The following is an 8171-nucleotide window of genomic DNA, read 5'->3' on the forward strand; positions in this document are numbered from 1 at the left end:
AGAGGAGAGCCGGTCGGCGGCTCTCCTGACAGGGGGGGTTCGCTCTGATTGTTTATCAGCGCAGCCCCCCCCTCGGATCCCCACACTGGACCACCAGGGAAGCCACCATGGCACCATAAAAACAATAAAAAAAAAAGCGCACAATAAATGCCAATCAGTGCCCACAAATGGGCACTGACTGGCAACATGGGCACTGACTGGAGTGATGCCCAGCAATTCCATCAGTGACACCCCTCAGTGTCCATCAGTGCCACCTCTCAGTGCCCATCTATGCCCAGTGCCCACCTATCAGTGCCCATCTGTGCCACCCATAAGTACCCATCAGTGCCACCCATAAGTGCCGCCCATGAGTGCCCATCAGTGCTGCCTATGAGTGCCCTTCAGTGCTGCCTATGAGTGCCCAGTGCCGCCTCTCAGTGCCCATCAGTGCCGCCTATGAGTGCCCATCAGTGCCACCTATGAGCGCCCATCAGTGCCGCATATCTGCGCCACCTATCAGTGCCCATCAGTGCCGCCTATCAGTGCCGCCTCATCGGTGCTACCTCATCAGTGCCCATCAGTGCCACCTCATCGGTGCCCATCAGTGCCGCCATATCAGTGCCCGTAATTTAAAAAGAAAACTTACTTATTTACAAAAAAAATTACAGAAAAAAATAAAAACGTATTTTCTTTCAAAATTGTCAGTCTTTTTTTAGTTGTTGCGCAAAAAAAATTTAAATCGCAGAGGTGATCAAATACCACCAAAAGAAAGCTCTATTTGTGGGAACAAAATGATAAAAAAAAAATTGGGTACAGTGTAGCATGACCGCGCAATTGTCATTCAAAGTGCGACAGCACTGAAAGCTGAAAATTGGCTTGGTATGGAAGTGGTTAAAAACCTGCGCATGCTCAGAAGCAAGTTATGAGACGGGAGTGCTCGTTCTGGTAAAACTACCATTAGTAATGGAGTAAGCACATTAATCAAGCTGTAACAGACAGAAAAGCGCGAATCGTCTTTTACTAACACGGAATCAGCTAAAGCAGCCCCAAGGGTGGCATCATCCGCATGGAACTTCCCCTTTATAGTGCCGTCGTACGTGTTGTACGTCACCGCGCTTTGCTCCAGCATTTTTTTTTTAAACGATGGTGTGTGGGCAACGTCGTTTTAATGATGAAGTTGGAAAAACTTTGTTTTTTCTACATGCTGAAAAATTTCGTTTTTTTTTAATGCCGAAAAATGATTGTGTGTACGCGCCATCAATCTTTTGCTGGCGTAAATTCCGACAGCAAAAAGTCCGATGGAGTATACACACGGTCGGAATTTCCGTTCAAAAGCTCACATCAGACTTTTGCTGTTGGAATTTCTGATCATGTGTACGGGGCATTAGAGGCGACTCTCTTCTCTTTTATACTCAGTTGTGACATAACACTACTTATATATCAAGACATCGCTTGTATATCAAGTCTATGGGCCAGATTCAGATAGGTTAGCGGATCTTTAGATCCGCGTAACCTATGTGATTTACGATCCGCCGCCGCAAGTTTTTGAGGCGAGTGCTTAATTCAGAAAGCACTTGCCTCAAAACTTGCGGCGGCATATCGTAAATCCCCCGGCGGAATTCAAATTCCGCGGCTAGGGGGAGTGTACTATTCAAATCAGGCGCGTCCCCGCGCTGATCGAACAGCGCATGCGCCGTCCGGAAATTTTCCCAGCGTGCATTGCTCCAAATGACGTCGCAAGGACGTCATTGGTTTAGACATTTACGCAAATTACGTCCATCCGTATTCGCGAACGACTTACGCAAACAACGTAAAAAATTCAAATTTAGTCGCGGGAACGACGGCCATACTTAACATTGGCTGTGCCTCATAGACCCAGGGGTAACTATACGCCGGAAAAAGCCGAACGCAAATGTCGTAAAGAAAAAGCGCCGGGCGGTCGTTCGTTTCTGAATCGGCGTAACTCCTCATTTGCATATTCCTTGCGTATACAAACGGAAGCGCCACCTAGCGGACAGCGTGAGATTGCAGCCTAAGATCCGACGGTGTAAGTCATTACACCTGTCGGATCTTAGGGAGATCTATGAGGAACCTGATTCTATGAATCAGGCGCATAGATCCGACCGACGGAACTCAGAGATACGACGGCGTATCAGGAGATACACCGTCGTATCTCTTTGTGAATCTGGCCCAAAATGTATTAAAAAATGTTGCTTGTCTTGCAAAACCAATATGTGCTTTCTACTCTAGGGAATTGCCCTGATCCTTCAACAACCACTGAAATGTATAAAAAGTTAACTTGGCACAGATTTTTTGGAAAAAAAAACAAAGTAACATTAACCACTTCAGCCCCGGAAGATTTTACCCACTTCCTGATCAGAGCACTTTTTACAATTTGGCACTGCGTCGCTTTAACTGACAATTGTGCAGTCGTGTGACGTTGTACCCAAACAAAATTGGCGTCCTTTTTTTCCCACAAATAGAGCTTTCTTTTGGTGGTATTTGATCACCTCTGCGGTTTTTATTTTTTGCACTATAAACAAAAAAATAGCGACAATTGATTGGTTTGCGCAAGAGTTATAACGTCTACAAACTATGGGAAAGATTTATGGCATTTTTATTATTATAATTTTTTTACTAGTAATGGCAGGGATCTGCGATTTTTAGCGGAACTGCGACATTGCAACAGACAAATCGAACACTTTTGACACATTTTTGGGACCACTGACATTTATACAGCGATCGGTGCTATAAATATGCACTGATTACTGTATAAATGTCACTGGCAGGGAAGGGGTTAACACTAGGGGACAATCAAGGGGTTAAATGTGTGTTCCCTAGATGTGTTCTAACTGTGAGGGGATAGGACTGACTAGGAGAGAAGACATATCGTCTAGGGGAGGAGACATTGCATTGTTCCTACTTAGTAGGAACAAACGATATGTCTCCTCTCCCTTGACGGAACATGGATTTGTGTGTTTACACACACAAATCCCTGAGCTGGCTCTCGTGCACACGATTGCGCGTGGCCGCCGGTGATCACGACTCCCGGCCATGCACACTGTGCAACGGGCACGTGCGCCCTCTGGCAGCTCTTAAAGGGAACCCTGTACCCTTTGTGCAGCATTGCCATTGTGCCGCAGTATATGTGCATGAGCCGGTTGGGAACTGGTTAATAGTAAAATACAGAAATCACATGTGCCGTGAAGTTCTCTGACTTCGGTAAATTTGGCAAGACCCGACAATGTCTCATTAGCCAATGGATGGCCTCAATGGTCAATACAGAGAAACTTGACAAAACTGCAGGACAAAGAAGAAGCTGGAGACTCCTGGTTGCAGAATGCGGGCATGGCATGGAGGCATGGGGGAGCCATGAGGTAAATGTGCCACCCAAAACAACCAGCAGCTCCTCCGAGGGTAGTGCTACACCTATAATGAGACTGGACAGTTTCAACCCTTAAAGTGGTAAGTGCAGGGCCGGTGCTACCACTGGGCAAACTAGGCAGCCGCCTAGGGCGCACTGCTGCCTAGGGTGCAGCAGGGGGACTCTGATGTAAGGGGGAGCTATGCGGACCCTGATGTAAGGGGTACTATGGGGACCCTGATAGTCTAGCACCGGCCCTGGGTTAGTGTTGTGTCTTATCTCCATCTACCTGTAGCGCGTGTGTACTTTTCAGTACAGGTGCTATACTAAATTTAGTGGGGAATGAGAGAGAGTTACTTGCTCTCATTCAGTGATCTGTTAAATTTGGCTGTCGCCAATTCTGGACTGTCCTGTGGGTCAGTCTGTGCGTCTAGAGGTGCGGTTTCATCTCTGGACAGCAGGTGGCGCCAGAGGGGTCCAGGCGGAGCCGCTTCTTCCCAGCAGCCAATTGGAGGAGTTTTACCTCGCTGGGGAGGGGTATTTTTTGTGGCGGAGGCCGTTACTTAGGGTTCTTCGCGGGTTCCTGGTTCCAGGTGCGGCACCCACCTTTAGGGTGCACGCACATTACGGGCCCCGGCGTTATGGCCTACCAGGCTGGGGCGCACGTGCTACGCGGAGTTCCTGACTCTGGGCCCCGTCGCTTAGAACCCTTGTCTCAGGTGAGTCTGCGTTACCTGCCATGGGGCACCATAACAGACTGTCACAGTGACAGTTTATCACGTACCTGGTGCTGGAGGCCAATAGAGAGAGCTAAGTTCCAGACTCATCTGAAGGTGAAACAGGAGGAGTCAGGCCCAAAGTATCACGGGTCGCCTGCTGGAATGCAGAGATGTTCTGATTAGAATGCTCGTCAGAGGAACACCCAGGAGTACAGCTGATGCACTGGAGTGGTGTCTGCAGACAGGTGGCACCCGTGAGAAGAAGCAGCTCTTTGGTAGCAAAGAGAACAGGAGAGAAGTCGTTCAACGCCAAGGTCAGGTGCCAGGTGGGAATCAGAGCAAGCGTAGTCAGGAGGATAGCTGAGGTCATACACAGGACAGCAGAGAGAAAAGATCCATAAAAGAAGCTGGGGTCAGGCAGAAGGCAGTTCCAGGGCAACAGGAGTTCACAGAAGCAACAAATGCACTAGAGAGCAGCAGATCAACCAGCAATTGCAGAAAGTGACTGACTTCTTTATAAAGGCCGTTTGGCGCCAAACTGTGCTGAGAGCGTGTGTAACTATGGGACAGTGCATTCCAGGGGTGCATGTGTGCACCAATGCACGTCCTTGTGCGCCAGTGCGCATTCCTGTGGCCATGCAAAGTACTGGCAGGTCTTCAGACACCTCTGCCGCAGACAGTACCCTGACACAGTGTCTATGTGTCAGCTCTGAATCTGGTGCCCCCATAGCAGCTTGCTATGGGGGCACCCGAGCCGAGCTGCCACTCCCTGTGTCCATTCATCTGGAGCCACGCCCTCTCTCACTCCTCATTGGCTCATTGACTTTGATGACAGCAGTGGAAGCCAATGGCACGGTGCTGCTGTCTCAGCCAATGAGGAGGGGCGTCCCGGACAGCTGAGTCTCTCAAGCAACATCACTGAAACTAGATGGGGCTCAGGATCACATTACACTCACTTACCAGGGCTTCTATTAAGGGGGCCTCTTCTATGGGTGGCTATCCTGTGCGGGGCCAGGCTGAGCCTGGCAAACCTTACATCCCAACCAGCACCAGCATACAATGTTAACAACCACGGCACTCACTTTCTGGGTTATTGGAGTGGTATTATTTTTTAGTTTAGCCTACCATGATTGCTGAGCACTGGCATATAACAGAGGGAATATTATCGGTCCTCTTTTCTCGCAAATCTTCATTTGTCATGTCCGATTGGGCAACGTTCATTTGCCTGGATAGCAAGAGGGATTTCAGGCTACATAAACTTCAGTGGATAAGCAGTGCAAATTAGTATTTTAAACACAGCCCACTCGTATTACACCAGAATTAATTGAAACTGCAAATAGCACCTAACTGGCCTGACTAAGCATAAAGGCCGGGATTCACATACCCTGGCGCACAGTTATGCCGGCGTAGTGTATCGAATATACGCTACGCCCATGTAGCGCAGAGCGGCGAGCACAGTATTCACGAAGCACTAGCTCCCAACGTTGCGCCGGCGTAATGTAAATTCGTAGGTGTAAGCCGGCCTAATTCAAAGTAGGTGGAAGTGGGTGTGATCCATTTAAATGAAGCGTGACCCCATGCAAATGATGGGCCGAACGAACGGCGCATACGCCGTCCCGTGGAGGCATCCCAGTGTGCATGCTCAGAATCACGTCGGAAATCCTCCCTAAGATACGTTGAATCACTGCCTACGACGTTAACGTAACCTACGCCCAGCCCTATTCACGTACTACTACGTAAACAACGTAAAATACGACGGCTGTTCCCTGGTCCATACCTTAACATGACTTACACCTGCTTTATGAGGCTTAAAGCGGGGGTTCACCCAAAAATCAACTTTCTGTCACTAGATCCAGCATACTGCTGACATCTGCAGTATGCTGGATTTTATTTTATTATTTTGTACTTATCATTTTAGCGGTCTTTCTTCTCCGGCACCGAGCGGCGTATCCTTCCGGGTATAGGCGTTCCTAAATCAAGCGCAGTTGATTGACGGGCTTGGATAGCGCATCACGCCTTCCGAAAATAGCCGACGTGACTCTCGGCAATTTACGGCGCCTGCGCAGTCAGCTCTACACGGCAGGCGCAGGCGCCGTATAGCGCCATAAGCAGCTGAGAGTCACGCCGGCTATTTTCGGATGGCGTGACGCACTATCCAAGCCCATCAATCAACTGTGCTTGATTTAGGAATGCCTACTCCCCGCAGGATTCCCCGCTTGGAGCCGGAGAAGAAAGACAGCTAAAACGATAAGTACAAAAAAAAATAAAAAAATACACCATACTGCAGATGTCAGCAGTATGCTGGATCTAGTGACAGAAAGTTGATTTTTGGGTGAACCTCCGCTTTAATTTTACGCCGGACGTACGACTTACGTAAACCGCGTATATTAATGCGCCGGGCCCAAGTACTTTGTGAATCGGCGTATCTCACTCATTTGCAATGAGGCGGCCAGCATAAATATATCCCAAGATACGCCGGCGTAGGAAAGTTACGTCGGTCGGAGGAAGCCTATTTTCAGGCGTATCTAGTTCTATGGGCACGGCGCATAGATACGACGGCGCACATTTACACTTACGCTGCGTATCTCGAGATACGTCGGCGCAAGTACTTTGTAAAATCCGCGCCAAAGTATTTAACAGAAAAAAAGGTAAAGATGGGGAAAAGGGAACAAGAGTCTCACTGTGGGTGAGCCACTTTCAGCCATCCACCAAATATGGGTACCTACAGGGTGCCATGGCGATGAAAGATGGGCAAAGTCTCCTCACACTTCCTTTTCAATGAGACATCTGCTGTGTAAGGGCAACCTTACAATGCCCCCTCCCTACAGCATGCCAGCAAATAAGAGGTTAATCTGTCCAGCTGTCATTAAGTGGAGCCCCTGCTGCTCCTCCCACCCATAATTGCTAATAACAAGGGACATTAACACTAATAACGCTCTCTCTTACATACTGGAGTGTTTAGCACAGCAATTGGACACAGACTGAGCCAGAAATCTCTTCACATGCAGGGTGCACATGTGTGGGTGAGCAGAGCTCTGCGCAGACTGATAGACACGGGTCACCTGGGCTCCCTTATTAGTATTATTATACGGAATTTATATTGTGCAAACAGTTTGAGCATTTCTTTACAAAAAAGGGCAAGACAGAACAGTTAAATACAATTCAAGACCAGAGGCTAGGCAGGCCCTGCTCACAAGAGCTTACTATCTAAAAAGTATAATTTCACTAGCGAATAAAAATAGCAGTGTTACCAGTAGCGGTGCATCCATAGTGGGCGCAGGAGCGCCGCCCCCTCTCTCCTGCACCCGTCACTCAACAATACATAGATTCATGCATTGCATGAAATTATCTATTGTCGCCGCCGCCGCCGCCCACTATTCAGGTATCCGGCCTCCTGTTGAGCGCTGGACATCTGAATAACAGCGGTGGGTGTGTTTTGGAAGTGCCTGATTAGAGCCAGAGGCTCCGTCTGCAAAATCGGATCTTTGCGGAGGCGGGTGATTACGGGTGTCAGCGGATGTTTATAAGCTGACACCCGCAATCACAATTGTATGTCCCTTTTTCATCCGCAAACAGATGAATGAAAAAGCGGACATATGGTCCGCACGTCTGAAAGGGGCCTAAGATCTAATAAGAGCTTACGTAGTCAATAGTAATCAACTGACCTCCTCTCAGGTGCACCGTGCAGGGCTCAGTCAGATGTCTCCAGCTTGGCGGTTCTGGTTTTATCCTATAGTGTTCTCTCCACAGTCCACACATGTCTAACTCTACCTGAACAGAGGCTATGGACATGATACAGGAGGTAAACAGAGGCTGCGGACATGATACAGGAGGTGAACAGAGGCTGCAGACGTGATACAGGAGTTGAACAGAGGCTGCGGACATGGTACAGGAGGTGGACAAAGGCTAAGGACATGATACAGGAGGTGAACAGAGGCTATAGACATGATACAGGAGGTGAACAGAGCTTGCAGACAGGATACAGGAGGTGGACGGAGGCTGCGGACAGTATAATGGAGGGGGACAGAGGCTGCGGACATAATACAGGAGGTGGACAGAGGCTGCAGATGTGATACAGGAGGGGGACAGAGACTGTGGACATGATACAG

Source organism: Rana temporaria, chromosome 9 (assembly GCF_905171775.1).
Source record: "Rana temporaria chromosome 9, aRanTem1.1, whole genome shotgun sequence".
NCBI classification, from domain to species: Eukaryota; Metazoa; Chordata; class Amphibia; order Anura; family Ranidae; genus Rana; species Rana temporaria.